Below are 17,691 nucleotides of genomic sequence, written 5' to 3'. Positions count from 1 at the left end.
ACCTGCAGCCAGACTCCATAGGCTTCCACAACCTTGAAAATCCAAGCCATTTAATTGCAATGCAGTGGTCCAAATCCTGGTATCTGAAGCACACACTCCTCTGTTTTAAACCTGGAAGCACATTTCCAAAAAGCCTAAGAGAAGAGCTGTCCGTTTTTGGAATAGTTTATCCTCTTTGTTTCTGTACAACTTGCTAATCTGAATCAGTGGGCATGGGGGGGGGCAGGGGGGGCACGGCATGGCTCAGTGCTGCAGCACAAGTCTTGAACCATCTGGAGGTCCCAGGTTCAGCGTTAGGAAAGAGCAAAGACCACAAAGAGCAGCTGCCATTCCAAGTGGACGAGAGTGGACGAGACAGTGTGCACCTGACGGAAAGGGGGTAAGCCCTAGACCTGTGACTCTCGCAGGTACGAGAAGAGAATCCATGGAGGAGAGATCAGTGTTGACATGGGACAGTCCAGTGATGCAATTATATAAGTATATAAGTGCAGCTGTCATTATTATAGCTGAGGCAGAGAAATGGCAGCGCTGCTTCACACAAGGCCCTCCTCTACAGCTGAGCTGGAATTTCTCCTTTGCAGCACCATCGCCCTGAACGGTATGTTATCCTGGCACCGCAGTGCAAAGCTTTTCCCGTGATGGCATAGCTGTTGAGCTTTCATGCCCTGGCAATGGACCAAGAATTCAAGGGACGCCAAGCAGCTCCAGATGCATCCAAACTCCTGTCAGTGTGCGAGCAGAGCAGACGTGATGAAAAAACTGTACTCGGAACAGCCCCGTGCGCCTCCGCCAGCACAGTGTTTCCACGATCTCGCACACAGTCACTAGAAAGGCCAACAAGCTTGAATCCTGCCAAGCTTGGCATATTAATATAGACTTGAATTCTTCTCTTGGAATAAGCATGTGAATCAACATGCATTTTAAGTTATGCAAGCAAGCAGGCAATACTTTATCAAGTAGTGAATGGGCTGGCCCCAATGTGGATAACGAAATAGTGGTACCTCCAAAGACAGGGGAACAGGTTCGATCTACTTGGGGACTCCCCCAGCTAAGCAGAAAAACAGGACTGTCAATTAAATGGGAAGTGGGTTAAAAAGTCAGTGTGGTAAAGACTATGTACTAGAGTCCCTTCTAGGACTCTCAAGGTGTTCTCATTCTCTCTTCTTCCCCCACAGGTTTGTTCCAGGCAACACTTGCATTGAAAAGTGTTAGGACTTGAGGTTACTTTGAGCCAACAGCTTCTGATGGGTGGGGGCTCTATGAGGAGAGGGTGGCTACATCCCCCATAGGAATGGCACAACTAGGACACAGGCAGAGGAACCACCCTCCAGCCCTCTTTGGCAACACAGGTGTGTCCCCCCGCCCAACTTCTTAGTAGCTCATGATGACTGGATTGCTGTACCCTGACATGAAAATGAAGACGATCCCTGCTAGATGACTTCCAAAGGACCCCTGCATCTTGTTTCCAACAGCGGGAAACTTACAAACAGGGCACAGAGACGACATACTCGCCCCTTCCAGAACCTGCCCCCCCACCCCCGGATTTGTTCTTCAGTCATGTCCAATAATTATTTTTATTTCTCTTTGGTTATAGGAGGAGGAGAGAAAAAAAACCCATCATGCACCATTTAAAAGGGGATGTTATTTCTGCCATAAAATGAAGCCAGCTGCATTGAAAACTATGATTAAAATCCCTGCCACTTTGATTACCCTGAAAAGGAAGTGACAACATTAAAATCGATAGAGGGAGTAAATATTTTATGCTGCTTCTTTAGATGCACAGAGAAAGAGAGTGTGCAAGAGACAGAGCGTGCCATGGAAGGATGACAGATCCTTTAAAAAATGCATGCTGGCGCATTTAAGGTGTATTTGCAGTCCAACTGTTCCAGGCTGCGCAATATTTCAAAGAGGTTACCCTGTTGGGCTACAGGATAAAGGAGCCTCGGCAAAGTGCTCTAGTGAAACCAAGGTATTAATTAACTTCTTAAATCAGGCTGGAAGGTGAAGTCCTGGGACAGAAAACGTGCAAACGAATCAGGTAGCACAAGAATATTTCTGTAACAGGACTGGACAACCTAGGTTCACACACATGGGTTTCCACAGAGGCGTCTGAATCAGATACTCCATTTCAGCAACATAGGTGGAGGCAAGGGGTGTGTGTGCCTATTCAGGGTACTACAAATGTTAAGTCTTCTGTGAAATACACTCTTGAGTGGCTGGCAAATCCCATTAATTATGGGCTAAGAAAGGAAACTGCTTTTTAACCATCCAAGAACCACCTTGAAGAGGCTACCCCTCTGCGCTCATCTGGCCCTCTCTTGCAATTTTGGCAAGAGGCCACATCTGGTGTGGGAAGGCTACACCTAGGGTCCCTGATTTTTCATGGCGTTTACTGGCTGAACAAGCCATTCGAGTTAACCAAACGCAACATTTCCCATCAACCTGGTGGCCTATAATGCAGAACGTTGCATAGCTCACCAATTCCCTGGACGATCGTGTGGAGATGTTCCTTGAAGCCGTTTGTTTTATTTTTCTGTTGGAATTTAAGATGCAAACACAGAAAGTGTTACTACACCCTATCGAGAGAAAAACAGAAACTCCTTGGCTTTTATTTGCTTTAAGGGTGTGTGAGAGAGAGAGAGAAAGCTGGAATGCATGACATTCCAGCATCTTCAGGGTTTTCTTTCAAACAACAAAACAAATCCAGTAATGTTTGGGGTGTGTTTTCTTGAGTGGGAGCTCTTCGCAAAATTTCAAAAAAGAGAGAGAAGTTAGCAGACATGCAGGAGAGCACGTGGGGCTCTTCTTCAACGCAAGGAAATGCAAAATCCTCAGTGGCAGACATGGACAGCCACAAGAGAGGAGGCTTCTTTGCAGTACTGTGGCTATGAAATGCATTTCCAAATGAAGCCCATACACCAGCGTCCTCCGCTGGCTAAAAGCAATGCTTTTAAAACAACTTCGGGGGCTAGGGCGTTGGATGGGAGTTTTTGGCTCGCAGGGGCGGATTTGATTGGTTTAAACTGATTCGACCAATCCTGCAATTTTATGGCTGATTCCCTGCTAACTTACTATTTAGTGTTACCCTCCCGTTTTTCTCCCTTAATTCATCATGTTTTTATGGTTTGTCGGAAGCTGCCCTACGGATCCCAATGCAAAATGGGTTTCAGTATAGGCACTTACACTGAATACTCTTTATTTATTTTTTCTTTCCCAACAATCCTTTATTTTTGGTTGGCGATGTAAACACCCGACTTGGTCCCTCCGAAGAAGCACTGATTAACTCTAAATGGTAGCCACTGAGATTTAAATTGTCCACTTACCATGGTGCAAACAGAACTGGAACAGACCGAATAATAAATTTTTCAGGCTCTTGCTTAGTTAAACTGGCAGTCTGTATCAGGCTGTTATTAATGATGACAGGCAATTTGACATTCAAGGAGATTATACATATTTGTCTTATTTTCCCATGAAACTGCCAAGTCCTGTCTTAATAACATTTTGTCTGAAAATAGGGGAAAACTGAACTTCATAGCAGAGCGGGGCTCTGAACGCAGGCGTCCAGGATAACGGCACGGCTCGCCACTCCAACACACCGGCTCTTGGTCACAAATGAATCTACCCTCTTCAAAGCGACAGGAAGTTCTGACAATATGAGCAGATCCAAATTCTCTCTCACCTTCTCTGTAGGAACCATCTGCTTTGATCACAGAGGCAACATGGAAGATGTAGATCTGCAAAACTCAGCCTCAAACAGTGGATTTCGGGGGCAGGAAGGGCCCCCCAGTCTCTATGTATCCAATAAAACCCAGGGGATTGGAAAGCTCTGAGGCCGACTTCACAAAAAGGTGACATCCGAGTGGAGCAATCGCTGCCCACATTATGAAGTGGCATCTCAAGTGACCCCAGAGACTCTGAGTCAACTGGAACAATTAACAGTGAAGTCAAGAAGGAAATGAAATTGAAAGCCAGAGAAATATTTTGCTTAGCCTGGCAGGAAGTGAGCACCAGAAAGCTGAGAGAGGCAGGATTTCAAACCGATTCGCCTAGAAATCCGACACAGTAAACAGAAGGACAAGTTGGCTGTTTTAGGGACCGAGGACAATGACCTTGAAACCCAGCAACTGTTAAGAGTTTTTGTGGGAAGGGTGCTATTAACACAGAGAGAAATTAATGTTCTATCATCGAAAAGGAAACAGCTACTCACTTTAAGCCTCCAGCCTGAACATGTTGATCAAATCCTCCCACCATTCGCCATGGAACTCATTGCCTCCCCCGTCCTGATCTTCACCCCTCTAGGAATCCATGGTTCGATTGCTCTCTTTTTCAGGCAACAGAAGCCATTCCTTGAAGAGGTTTCCACGTGAGCCAATGGATAGCCTACAACGCCCAGAAGGAGGCCACGGGCAGAGTAAAACCCTTAGGTCAAATCCTGTTCCTACACAGCTGACAGTAAGACAAGACAGAGAGAAAAGGGTGGACTGAGAACCGGTCCCCTTGCTACTCAAGCCTGACTGCAAGCTTTAACAAAAGTCAGGGAACATCTGGCCCATTCTGGCTTGATGGTGGAAGGAGAATTCCTGGACTGGTTGCTCCAAGGACAGAGCTGGATCGGGGGACATGTGATGAACGCCCGACTTCCTCACAGGCTCCGTCCCACACTCCAAGGAAACGCACGACCGACTATACCAACAAAACCCAGACGCTGCGCAGTTCTCACCTACACTGTGAGAAACGGCTCCAAGCCCCCATGGAAGAAGCCAGACCTCTGGCACTGCTGCTCCCTGGGAGCAAATCATCTAGTCTGCACCCCACGATCATCAAGAGTCTTCATGGGATGAATTCTGCATCAATGAGGAATGACTGTCGGTTCACACATTACTTCCTCTGCCCATTAAACGTGCAGATGATACTAAATTAGGAGGGGTAGCAAAAACAGTAGAAGGCAGAAGCAAGATTCAGGATGATCTCAACAGGCTGGAAAAGTGGACTAAAAATTAACAAAATGAAATTCAACAGAGATAAATGTAAAGTTCTGCATTTAGGTAGGAAAAATCAAAGGCCTACTTGTAGGCTAGGGGAGACTTGTCTTGGTAGTAGTACCTGTGAAAAGGATCTAGGGGTCTTAGTAGATCATACACTGAACATGAATCAGCACGTGATGTGGTAGCTAAAAAGGCAAATGCAATTTTAGACCGTATCAACAGAAGTATGGTGTCCAGATCATGCAAGTGATGGCATCACTCTACTCTGCTCTGGCTAGACCTCGCTTGGAGTACTGTGTTCAGTTTTGGGCACCCCAATTTAAGAGGGATGCTGGCAAGCTGGAGCGTGTCCAAAGGAGGACAAGGAAGATGGTGAGGGGTCTGGAAACCAAGTCCTTTGAGGAAAGGTTGAAGGAGCTGGGCATGCTTCGCCTGGAGGGGAGGCAACTGAGAGGTGATATGATAGCCCTCTTCAAATATCTGAACAGCTGTCACACAGACAATGCCCTGACCTGAACAGTCCAGGTGAGTCTGATCTCATCAGATCTCAGAAGCTAAGCAAGGTCGGCCTTGGTTATTAATTGGATGGAAGACCTCCAACGAAGACCAGGGTTGCAGAGGCAGGCAAAGGCACACCACCTCTGATAGCCTCCTCCCAAAGGCAGCTATGACATGAGGGTGCTCTCCACCACCACAACCACATAGACAATGCAGTTGTTTTCTCTTGCTCCACAGGGTCGGGAGTCGGGACAGAAACAACGGGTTGAAATTAAATCAAGAGAGTTTTCGGCTAAACATTAGCAAGAACTTCCAGATGGTTAGAGTGGATCCTCAGTGGAAGAGGCTTCCTCGGGAGGTGGTGGGCTCTCTTTCCTTGGAGATATTTAAGAAGAAACTAGACGGCCACTTGACAGCTATGCCGATTCTATGGCTTGGTATGAGTTTAGGAAGATCGGGAGAGAGAGACGGCAAGAAGGGATGAACCAGCGCTTGGCTCTTGTGACCAGGGCAGAGCCAATCGCCACTTTGGGGTCAGGAAGGAATTTTCCTCCAGGCTAGATGGGCCAAGGATCCTGGAGGGTTTTGTGTTTCCTCTGGGCATAGAGCAGGGGTCACTGAGGGAGATGAAGGGGGGAGATAGCTATCAATTTCCTGTGATGTGCAGGATGCTAGACTAGATGACCTTTGGGGTCTAGAGGAAGACCAGGGACGGGTCATCCCTCCCCACGCTTGCACCAGTAAAGAATCAACTTGGAACAGCCATGCTCTTCAACTTGATCTGCAGCATTCTTTACACTCGTTTGTCGGCCGTCTCCAGTTCTTGTGTTTAATGTATTCTGACACATGACGGCAGGACAACGGCGAATCGCACAATGCAGCTTTCAGAGAATATTCACCATTAACGCATCTTTACAGTTAAATGACTGCACTAAACTACTCAACCACCACAATAACCTTCCCCAGTTAGAAAACGTTGCAGCTGCCATTGCGTATTCTGCTTGGAACTTTTAATAATTTATGCCTAAATGCTTGCTTGTAATTTGATTTTCATGTATGCTGCATGGGATTTTTTTTAAAAAAAAAATTCATTGTACACTTCTGCATATGCAACCATACATTTGTTACAATAAATTAGCACATGGATCATAGTTGCAGAAGTACATGCTTTATTCTGTCAGTAATTACTCAAAAAAATCCAACTCTAAATGAAGGCATTATTACATCTCTGGCTTCCTTCTTTCGCCCCAACGTAATCAGTCAATTTTGACAGGATGGCACATTTGCACTATTTATTTTCCAATTCCGAATACTCTCCCGTATTATGCACTGCTTATGGTGCCAGCAGGAATCCGATCAGAGATTTGTTCCCGATCATTAAACTGCTTCTCCATTGTATAAGATAAAGAAAGTATTGGTGGCGCCAAAGGAAATTTTAACCCAGCAAATATTTCAGTTCTCTAACTGTCCTTGCTCCCAAATAAATGTCTTTGCAACTGGGAAGGTCCACCATATAGTGGAATATCTAATCTCTTCCCTTTTGAAGCATCCAACATAGAAAACGATATGTGCCTCTGATCCTTGTATTTAGCTTACGGCTCTTTCAAAAAAAAGGACATGTTGCATTTCATGAGTACTTCCCATTAACCACTGTTAACCCTAAACTGGAATAACCTGGTTTAAAAAATGCTCAATATACACACCCATCTTTCTCTCGATTGCTAGTCCTACAGTTCTTCCAAAGCGCTTTATTCTCCGGTAACAGAAAAGCCCTACATGGGAGAAATGGGGGCCTACTGTCCTTTCCACCCCTTAACGGTGTATGCTTAAACTCGCACAAGAAAGAGGAATCCTGTGAGAGTTTGGGAGGATGCTCTTTAAGACACCTGAGACTTGTTGCACTGCTTTTAAAGAGCACAGAGGGAAGGGTACCAAAAAAGGAAGGACGCCAAAGCTACACCAACTCCCAGGCGGAAACAGGGGGAAGAGGCAGGGAAGAAAGCGGTTTCAGGTGCGTCGTGAGTTGGCCGAGTGGAAGATGGACAGGTTTGAACCTTGTGGAAGTCCCTGGGTTACGAGCCCCACCTAAAGAAAGAGGAAATCACTTAGGAGCACAGAAGCACTTCCCAGTGATTGCTAACCTACCCACCCACCACTAACCAGAAGGGTCAGAGGAAGTGCCATCCGGATGCTCACTTCAGGCGCCGCAATATGTTGGGCTGGCTCTTCAAATTGTAAAAAGGCAGCACAATAAATGCTCGCAGAAGGAGAACACAAAAGGGCAGCCGCACGAATTATGCTCGCGCTCGTCTTGGGAATGTTTAGCCTTCCCAGTAAGCCAGAAAAAGGCCGTTCCTCCTCAAAATTGATCCAGCGGAGTTCATTTAGAATTCCTGTCTATAAAAGTGGTCTTCCTTCAAGAAGATCTGTTGCAGGCCTTGCCATAAACCTGAACATCAAACTGCCTGCCTCTTAGCTAATGCGCAGCAGCCATCTCGTCACTCCAGGGCTTCAGAGAGGATCAATAGGAAGGGCAGAAAACCAGCTGCTCAGGCAGTTCACGTGAAACGGCCCCAGCTTCAAGGAAACAACATATCCAGGGGAGGGGAGTGCTTCTTTGAACACACTAAGGTCTTTTATACAGCCAGAACTATTTTTAAGCCCGGGAATTCATGCTTTCTTTAAAAACAACAGGTGGGACCATTACATGCCATGCTCAATATCACAGGCGACCATGCTAAGGCCTGGTTCATACATGCTATGGAATTAAGTGATCGAATGGACTGCACCATTGGAACTGCAAGGGGAGAATGACACTTTGCAATATCTTTCATGTTAAAAACTCCCAACAAGGAGTGATCTATAGCATCAGGAAGAAACCTTCTTCCCCTCCTGTTTTCTTGTTCTGCTCGTTTCCTACTCGCAGGGAGCAATGGAGCACGCCGTGATCTTCCACTCTCAATCCAAAGTCTATTTTACCACCTCATTATCCTGCCCTATGTGAACTAGGCCCAAGTTTCACGGTACAATATTCAAGGTGATGAAAAACCTCCATCTGTATTTTCAAAAATCAAGAAAGGAATTCTCAGTAGCTGCTACCAAACAAACCAGAAATGAACTGCAAAGGATGGATTGGATCTGTTTTCATGAAGCCCCCCCTTCTATTTCCCTCTGGCTCTTGTGTTCCATGATAAACTGGGGGTCACCGATTTTTTTTTAATTAAAATGGTGCCTTTCTTCTCCAACTGAGCTAGCAAACGAAGAAGTTTTCATGTCACGAGACGGGCAAGACAGAGCGCTGAATCCTGGCAGAGGATTACACCAGCAGAGATAATTACAGCCTCTTCTTAGGCAAAACTATACAGCTTGGAAGGGTGGTAAAGCCGTAAACACCAATCAACACACACACACACAACACACACTCACACCATCCTTGGTGTAACTAGAAGACAAACATAATTTCCAGAACATGCTGCTGCAGACCCTGTGTATAGCAATGGCCCTGGCAATTCAGCTATCACCTGACTCAACTTTCAGTAAGAGAGGAGAATGCAATGAAAGCCATGTCCTCATGGGGAGAGGAGAGTTTCTCTACACATTACCTATAACTGAATGAGTCCAGAGCAGGGGAGATACCACTTCCACCTGAGCCAAAGATGGCCATCGTACCACCTGGACTGGTCACTGAGTAGAGGAGGCGTCCTGGTCTCCCTTGCAATATCTCCGAGACGGCCAGGGTGCACCTTTCGGAGTGTGCACAGCTGCTTCGGGCAGTCAAATATTTTGTGCTCAGGCCAGTTAGGACCAGCTGGCAGATGGGATGCCGGAACTATTTTTCCGCACAAGTCAAGCCACCAGCTTCTTCTAAACTCAACTGCAGACGCAAGGCGGTGTCTGGCCACACCTAAGCGATCCCAATTCCCACGGCTCTCTCCCTCCCGTCAGCAAACTCTGCCATATTTTCTGCTCACCTTGCTCGCGGCAAAGCTCTTGATGATGGCTCGTTTTAAATGCTTCAAAAAGAACAATTCCTAATCAAAGGCTTGTAATATTCCAAGCACTTTGATAACAATTGCTTCAAAACAAGGAAAGGGATTCTTCACAAGCAATCTCCCCTGACAGGAAAAGCTCTGGGTGCCCAAGAATTGCTGCTAAACTGGACTGAAATTCACAGGTGTTGCAAGGGAGTCTATCACACCCGACAAGCAGATGAGCCAGAGACAGGGGAAGGAGCTGCCCATAAAAACCCCATCTACTGTACCACACGTGGGGAAAGCTCAAACAGCTCGTGACCTTCTCCCATGTAACACCACGGTCGTCAATCAAGACAGCTCCCTAGAAAAGGCCCAACGTGACAGCGAAAATTGGGGAGCTGTGTGTACAAAGCTGGCTCACACCACAGGCATTAAGACTCCCACCATTCCAGAGGCCCTTCACACTCCTGGAGGCAGTTGGCTCCACGCCATCCCTGAGTGAACCGGCCCTCGAACACTTCACATTCCTCTCAGCAGGGCCCTGTGATAACTACTGCAACCCACTGCGTTGCAAGCTATTTGTTCTGGAAGCCAAATTCATCTCATCAAGAATGTGAGGCAGAGAAAGGGGATCGCTGCCCCTCAATTAACTTTCACACAAATGATTTTGGGAGCAGAGACCAAAGGTAACAATGCCAATTCTGTCCTGCTTGAACAGGTTGCTCTTGCGCTCTCTCTCGAGAGGCTATCAAATAAAATTGTTTTGGTTTATATTGCAGCACATTGCTAAGAAATGTGTCAAAATTCTGGACCCAACCCTCATCCCCTTCACTTGATTTCAAAACAGGAATGCTACCAGATTCTTTTGATGCAAGCAGTTTTCCTTCACTCACGACAAAACCTCAGTTGTTCTTGTTTTCCAGCCATGCTAACAAAATTTTGATAGGAACACGACCGTTAAAGAAGATGACTGTTTTTGTATAAAATTGAGATGTAATATTAAAGAAGCAAACAAACTGGGAATATAAGCAATGAAAACCAAATGGAACTAAAAGCGTTGTAATGACAACATATGAAAATAGTAAGCCAGAAATCCCAGGTAAGAATCCAGCTCCGTCAAATGAAAGCTTAGACGAAGGAGCGGAAGCCATATCTGGATGCCCTCTAACTGCGTAGCATTATTGCACCTGGAGAGCGGTATAGAGCATTTTATCTAGGATAACACTATTGTGTCAGGGAGAAGGTAAACATCATAACAACAACAGCGTGCTTATATAGTACTCTTCTAGACAGATTAGTGCCCAACTCAGAGTGGTGAACAAGGTCTATGTTATTATTATCCTTGCACTACAGCTGGAGAGCTGGGCTAAGAGGAGCGGCCACCTACTGAGCTCACGGCAGTCATGAGAGTTGAACTAGCAGAGTGCTGATCTGCAGCCCAACCGCTATGCTACAGCAGCTCTCATGTTTGCTTTGGGCACGTGGAATTTTTGTTTTGTTTCTGATGTGGGGGAACATTCCAACATCTGACCCCCACCTGCAGTCTGAAAGGGCACAGCCCAACCCACGCCTTGTGCTGACTGCTCTTAGCTGTACAGCAGACTTCATTTTTTCATATCTCCGTGTCCACTTTTGGGGCTTTTAGCATTTGACAAAGTGTGTTTTGACATTTTTTTTGAAGGATATAGATCTAAAATGCACACAGACTTAGTTGCTTGTTTATTCAGGGTTTGTTTTGCTTTTTGCTTTCTCCCTTGCTCGCCAGAAAAGATCCGGCTGTCATTACAAGATGGCCAAGTTCAATCCTCTGGGAAAAGGCAGAAGCCGATCAAGCCGGAGCAGCACAGCCGCTCCTCCTGCCAAACGCAGCCTTCCACCGTGTGGCCCAGATGAGTCATCTTTCTTGCAGGCCATATTTACACGCTAACAAATGACGAGTAGGATCCCCGGAGACATCTTCCCCTACCCTGCGGAGCTGTAAGTTAGTAACCAAAGGCGGGATTTCACAGCCGCTGCACGCTTAACCAAATGCCCCAGATTGCAGCAGGACTGGCTCCGGGGGAACGATGTGAGACACTGAAAACCAAGCAGAGGCCTTTCACTCCCAGCACCTTGGGCCGCACAAGCATTCTTGCAAGCATCTCTGCAGACAGCGCTGCTCTTGGGGCAACAACTTAGCGCCAACTGTTAAGGGGTGGGTTAACATGCCTTCATCAGCAAGCATCTGACGTGAAGTGGACGCTCTAGGTGGTGGCCTGCAGGCTAACCGCTTCAGTTTCGATTGCCCCCTCGCCCCACAAAAAAAGAAGAGGGGGGGAAAACAGAGTCTCTGGACAGCACATCCTCAGGAAGTGACATAGTCCCTCTTCTTCACTGTAACGACCTTCACTACTTAGGAATCTCTGAACCGGGTCCACGGCATACAGAAGTGGTGGTGGAGGGTGCCGTCAAGTCATAGCTGTCTCTTGGAGACCCCTGGTGGGGTTTTCATGGCAAGAAACTAACAGAGGTGGTTTTGCCATTGCCTGCCTCTGCAACCCTGGTCTTCCTTGGAAGCCTCCCATCCAATTACTAACCAAGGGCGACCCTGCTTAGCTTCTGAGATCAGATGAGATCCAAGTCAGGGCAGGTTCTTTTGATAGCCACCGTCATGTTGCAGCTAAACTATGTTCCTTTCTCTCTGCCTCAGAACAAAGTTCTTGCCCGGTTTTGTTTATCTCATTTAGATGCCACCCCGTTCCTCTAAAAAGCTCAGGGGGGGAAGCATATGGCTCCCGCCTCCTCCGTTTTATCCTCTTAACAACCCTGAGAGGTAGGTTAGACTGAGAACACATGACACCATGAGCTTGCTTCGAACCCAAGACTCTCTGTTCCTAGTCTGACAATACACCACACTGGCTCTCAGGCGCCGAAAGAGAGACCTCTGTGTTTGCTGTCCACATGCAGCAGCTCCTTAACAAACACCAAATCTTGACATGAACTAACTTTCCTAACTTTGACTGATGAACTTTTTCATGTATGAATGGTTTCTCTTTGTCTGCACATATTTAGGAAACAATCCACTGGCTCACGGGATTGACTTCATTCCAGCAGGGCTTCCGCTTGAGAGGTTCCAATGGGCTGTGACCTGTGAACCAGACCCCACGGCCACATGGGTGGCATCCCAAACCCACTGGCTGCCGCCACCCTCTGTTTGCCTAATGGCAGGCTTTCCTCTGGTTCCCTGTATTGATTTTGCATCATGAGACAAACAGCCTTCTTACAGACCCTTGCACAAAAGCAGGACACACAGACAGAGCAAGCAGCTCAGCCACAATCCCCAACCAAATTCCCACACTGGGAATATCCAGCTTCAACTAAACTGAAAATGGCCATCCCTGTATTCTCTGCAACGAGTTGGGGGGGGGGGAGCCATAAGCCACTGCTCGGAGCTATTCCGGAAGGGTGCTCCACCTGTGTCGTGCACCTGGCAGGCGACGTAATCCTGATGTACTTGTAAGCAGCTCATTTAGCCATCAAATGCGTGAAACACGGCCTGTGCTTCAGGCCCCAGAACAAGGGATGCATCATTTGGACACGTCTTTTGCAGTCCACCAGTCCGTCTGCTTGGACGCCCCGGGACGGAGACCCCTGCTGCTGCCTTCCCCCCTCTAAGGCCTCGTTCTCACTGAGGCCCATTCTCAGGCTGGGCAGGGGGGGGGTCTTAAAATTACCTGGTCTTCTTGCCACACACCTTCCCTGCAGGCAGAGAGCCGGCAGGCGACAGAGAAGCCTAAGGGAGAATGTTTTCCACATGCGTTCAGTTCTTTAAGTGGGAGGAATTTTCTTTTACGGAGAAGCGTTTAGACATGACCATATGAAGTGGTGTATATTGGTCCATTTAGCACAGCTTCACCTACACGAACTCGCAGTATCGCTCCGGGGACTTGGGCAAAGGAAACTCTTCCCTAAAACCTCCGCCTCCTGAAAAACTGGGTCACGGACCCTCAGCCGGAGCCTCCACTTGCACCAAACATAACGTTTGCCACCTAAAGCCAAAGCTTTCGCATCCATTTGTGGGTTTCATCGGGAATTCACCAGCTCAGGTTCCAAAACACCCATGAAACAAAACAGACAGTGTGGTGCACTGGTTACGCTGCTGGACCAGGGCCTGGGTGACGCTGGTTTGAATTCCCATTCTGCCATGGAAGCTTGCTGGGCGACCTTGAGTCAGTTATAAACTCTCAGCCTAACCATTTATTCCTCACCGTTCTCCCGAGCGAGGACCCAAAGCAACTTACGTTACTCTCCTTTCCTCCACAGTTTATCCTCACAACAACCCTGTGAGGTAGGTTAGGCTGAGAGTGTGTGATTGATACTCTAACCACTACACTACCCTTGCTCTCTACCTTACAGGGCTGCCGGGTCCCCCTATCCTGGTGAGAGGAAGGGGACCTGGTGGGAGGAGGGGAACCTGGCACTTACTTCGTGCTGGCAGTCTCTCTCCTATCGCGGGTGCACAAAGCGCGCATGTGCAATGATGCCATTTCCAAGGGTGACATATTTGTGCCAGATGCACAAGCGTTCCAATGCTCCACACGGGGCTCATTCAGCCCATCTGGGGCCAGTATCAGCCCCAAATGAAGCGCAGGCGTGTTCATGCAGCTGGTGCGATGACATCACTCCTGGAAGTGACATCATTGTGCCCCCCCCAGGAGCGTGTGCACCGCGCATGTTCCAAGGGTGTCTGCCAGTGGTGGGCGACCTCTGGAGGGCTTGCCACCTCCCGCTGATCACTGGTGGATCAGCGTGCAAGGAGTCAAATCCCTGGGAGTTTGCAGACACCTGGGAACCCTGTTCTACCTCACAGGGTTGTTGTGAGGATAAACTGGAGGACAGGGGAAGGTGGGGTAGAAATAAAGTAAATAAAATAAATAACTTCCCATGGACCACGCGCCTTGGTTCAGATCCGTTCCCTGCCCGTGACGCTGTTCAAAACGAGCCACCCAAGGCAGCTTCCTCGCCTTTGCTCCACAGGCCACTGCCGTAGGCTGCTGCCAAATTAGCCTTCCAAGAATTCCACTCCAAACCTCCACCTGGTTCCTCCTTTGCAGCTGGGAGAGCAGCAAGGGGTTGCATAGCAGCCAACTCTGAACTCTCACACAGGCAATGTTCAGTTTGCCAACACAGCAGCTCCCCTTTAGCGGTCAACATATACAAATATGGCTTTCCACAGCCCAGGTGTTTGTATCGGGGAGGAAGAGAAGACAGCAGGAAAAGCTGGTGGCACTTGCCCCTTTGCTATGGGAAGCGCCAGCCCCCTCCTACTGAAAGAACAGGAAGCCCCCAGATCCGCCCTCGCTGTGCCCGTGACATGCAAAGGGAAGAGGGGCCCCCTTTTTTGTGCTGCTGCTGAAAGAGCCATTCAGCTCTGGGGTGACATTTCTCACACACGCTCACACTTAATGGCTTGATTAGCATGCAGCTCTTCATGCATCAGTAACGGGGCCTCTCGCTTCATCCCCGGAATTTCAAAGAAATCATGCCAAGACCACTTACCCCACAAGGGCATCAGGGATGCCTGCCGTAAGGAGCAGAACGCCTCGACACCATCCCAGGCTGGGAGAGTCTTCGCTCAGAAGATTTTCCAGCCATTTTGAGATCATATGCTTCTGATACGCCTTTGCCGGCAGTTGACAGACTCCCCCAAGCTAAGATGTTTTCTCAACATGATGTAAAGTTCCAGGTCTGCAAAACGGATAATGTGCGTTTGGGGCCCCTCCAAAAGCCCCTTCTCTACAGTTTAAGCGCTCCCCTGGCTGCTCCTTCAATCCACAACGTACATTTCCCAGTACTGCTTTGCAAGTAGACTTATCTGCTAGACGACAGTTCACTGGCGGAGGCCGCCGCATCTCGGGTTGCAAAGCTATTTATGTCTATTCAGCAATGCAGGCACCAGTTACAGCTCTTATGCTAAACATGCGATCTCACAGGAAGGAGATTACGGGAACTCCATTAATACCTGCCCTCCAAGGGCCAGTCTGCACACACTGCATGTACGCTGTGCAAGCCATTTCTGCTCCAAAATCACCAAACAATGGGTGCAGATTTGTACGAGGCAAAACAGTAGGTTGGGGATGCCCGCCTACTAACTTCTGTGGGTGGTTCAGACAAGGTTGTGGAAGTCCTTTTTTCCTTGGGAAGACTGAGGCAGAGGTAAAAGGGCAGACTGTGGAAAAGGAGACCCCAGGCCCCCTGCAGCCCCTCGCACAGACCACTCTCTGTCTTAGAAAGCAGGTGCTCTTAAAGAAACCTGCAGTTATTCTCCATCTAACAGAAAGCCAGGGCCTAGCTACATTGCTTTGGTTTTCCTGGTTACATTCCTGGGTTGGGTTACAGATACATTTTGGGCTCTCCGCACTTCCCAGCCACACAAGGGCCAGATTTGGGATTGGGACCATGAGACAGGTGGAAGAGAGGCACCCATGCACCATTTTCCCAACTAAAACAGCCCCGGGAAGCTGCGATTTGTCACCTTGAGGGCTGCATGTGCACTGATACGGCTACATGGTAGTTTCCCCTCCAGAGCAAAATGCGGCTCCCCGAGGCTCCCTCTGATTGGGAAAAAGATGCAAGGGGGAGGGGGAGGGCTAAACCCCTCCTCCCCCACGTCCCACGGTCCCAAACCTGAATCAAGCCCCTGCGAGCCCAGGAAACAAGGGTCTCCCCCAGGCCACTTCTGCAACCTGACCCAGGGAGGTACCTGGGGAAAGCAGGTAGTTCGGCTCCCAGAGCCATTAGCATTCCTGGAAAAATGGGGAGCTGCTCCCTGGCAGAGCCATTTTCATAGGTCTGAACCTGGAGATTTTGCTGCCCCAGGAAGCCGCACCGCTTGACCCAAAAGGTCCGAGCATCCTTTGTAATACTGCGAAGGACCTGGGCTACGGACGTGCGCGAGAAGTCACAGCCTCAAATCATAACAAGAAAAACAAATACAGGAAGGCAGCCGAAGCATTAAACATCAGCAACAAGTTGTTTCAATAAATTTACGCCACAGGCAGGCATCCTGGAAGGTGGTACCAACCACCTCCTTGTAAAAGAGGCCAGCCCGAGACAGGGAAAAGCCCCCCTGGGGCATTTGCACGCTGCCCACTAGCCGCTGAAACCGAAGAAAGCAGGATTAATATAGGACAACTTGAGAAGCAGCCTGGGCCGAGTTTGGTTTCAAAAGAGGGGGATCCCCAGAATAACCCGACTCCGGCCTGAAATAACCTGTGCGGAGACAGCCCAGGAAAAGCAGAACTAAATATGCACCAGCCTGGCAGGGAATGCAGCAGGCCAGTGCAGAAGAATTGCCCAGTGGGCATTCTCCCCCCGGAACTCGCGGGCCAACAGACTCTTCCCAAAGCAGCCACCGGATTGCACAGCGCAACGCTGCCCCTCCATTTGAGATGAACGTGTCCAACCTGTGTGCCCAATGGAGTACAGGGGGCATCAACATCCTTAGAACTATTTCCGAGGTTGGGGACTGCTACGGAGAAGGTGGCCGCTCTTATGAAGGACAGGTGAGTGTCTGGAAATCAGGGGTCCTGAAACAACAAGAAATGGGTTTGCAGGGCACAAGGGTGGGCCCTTTCTCTTGATGTTTATCTTCATTGTCTGATATACACAGGCTGCTACCTCTGCCCATGAAACTTCCACAGAACTATGGTAGCTAACAGACCAAGTGATCCTCCACAAATACATCCAGCGTGGACGAAGCCCTGTTGGTAAATGAACCTCAACCCAAGTTCTGCTGCAACAGCTGAACTGATCTGGTGGTAAGCAAATGGAAGACATGACGATCAATAATAACAACAGCATGCGTATATTCTGCTCTTCTAGACAAATTAGTGCCCACTCAGAGGGGCGAACAAAGAGTCTTTCTACACGAAATATCTTACACGAGGACACTCAAGTGAAGGGAGACGTAATGTTAGCCAGAAAGAACAGTTTAAAAAGACAGAACAGGCTCTGTCAATTTCACCTCTAGGCAGGAAGGTAGTTTAAAAAGGTAAGAGGAGATTGCTGCTCAGAGAGTTTGTTAATTTCACCTTTGCCTCCCCAAAGGCTCTGTACCTCTCCCCTTCAGGGAGGCAAAGATGAAATTAACAAACCCCCTGAGGAGCCATCTCTGCAAGCTCTGTCTTTTTAAACTACCCTTCCTGCAGAGAGGTGAAACTGACAATGCCTTTGACTCTGTCTTTTGAAACTAT

At 48.3% G+C, this 17,691-nt stretch overlaps 1 protein-coding gene across 2 annotated transcripts in view; it reads right to left on the bottom strand.

Moving 5' to 3' along the window:
- TLN2 (talin 2) overlaps positions 1-17,691 on the bottom strand; it is a 134,028-nt gene that overhangs the window by 92,316 nt on the left and 24,021 nt on the right. The window contains exon 1 of one of the 2 annotated variants that reach the window (XM_055002170.1): positions 14,996-15,163. The exons of the other annotated variant lie outside the window; for it this stretch is intronic. The gene's annotated coding sequence lies outside the window, so the exon portion shown is untranslated. Of the gene's footprint in view, positions 1-14,995; positions 15,164-17,691 lie in introns of those variants that run through there. 2 annotated transcript variants of the gene reach the window in all.

Source organism: Eublepharis macularius, chromosome 18 (genome assembly GCF_028583425.1).
Source record: "Eublepharis macularius isolate TG4126 chromosome 18, MPM_Emac_v1.0, whole genome shotgun sequence".
Taxonomy (NCBI): Eukaryota; Metazoa; Chordata; class Lepidosauria; order Squamata; family Eublepharidae; genus Eublepharis; species Eublepharis macularius.
This window is presented reverse-complemented; position numbering and strand designations above follow the sequence as displayed.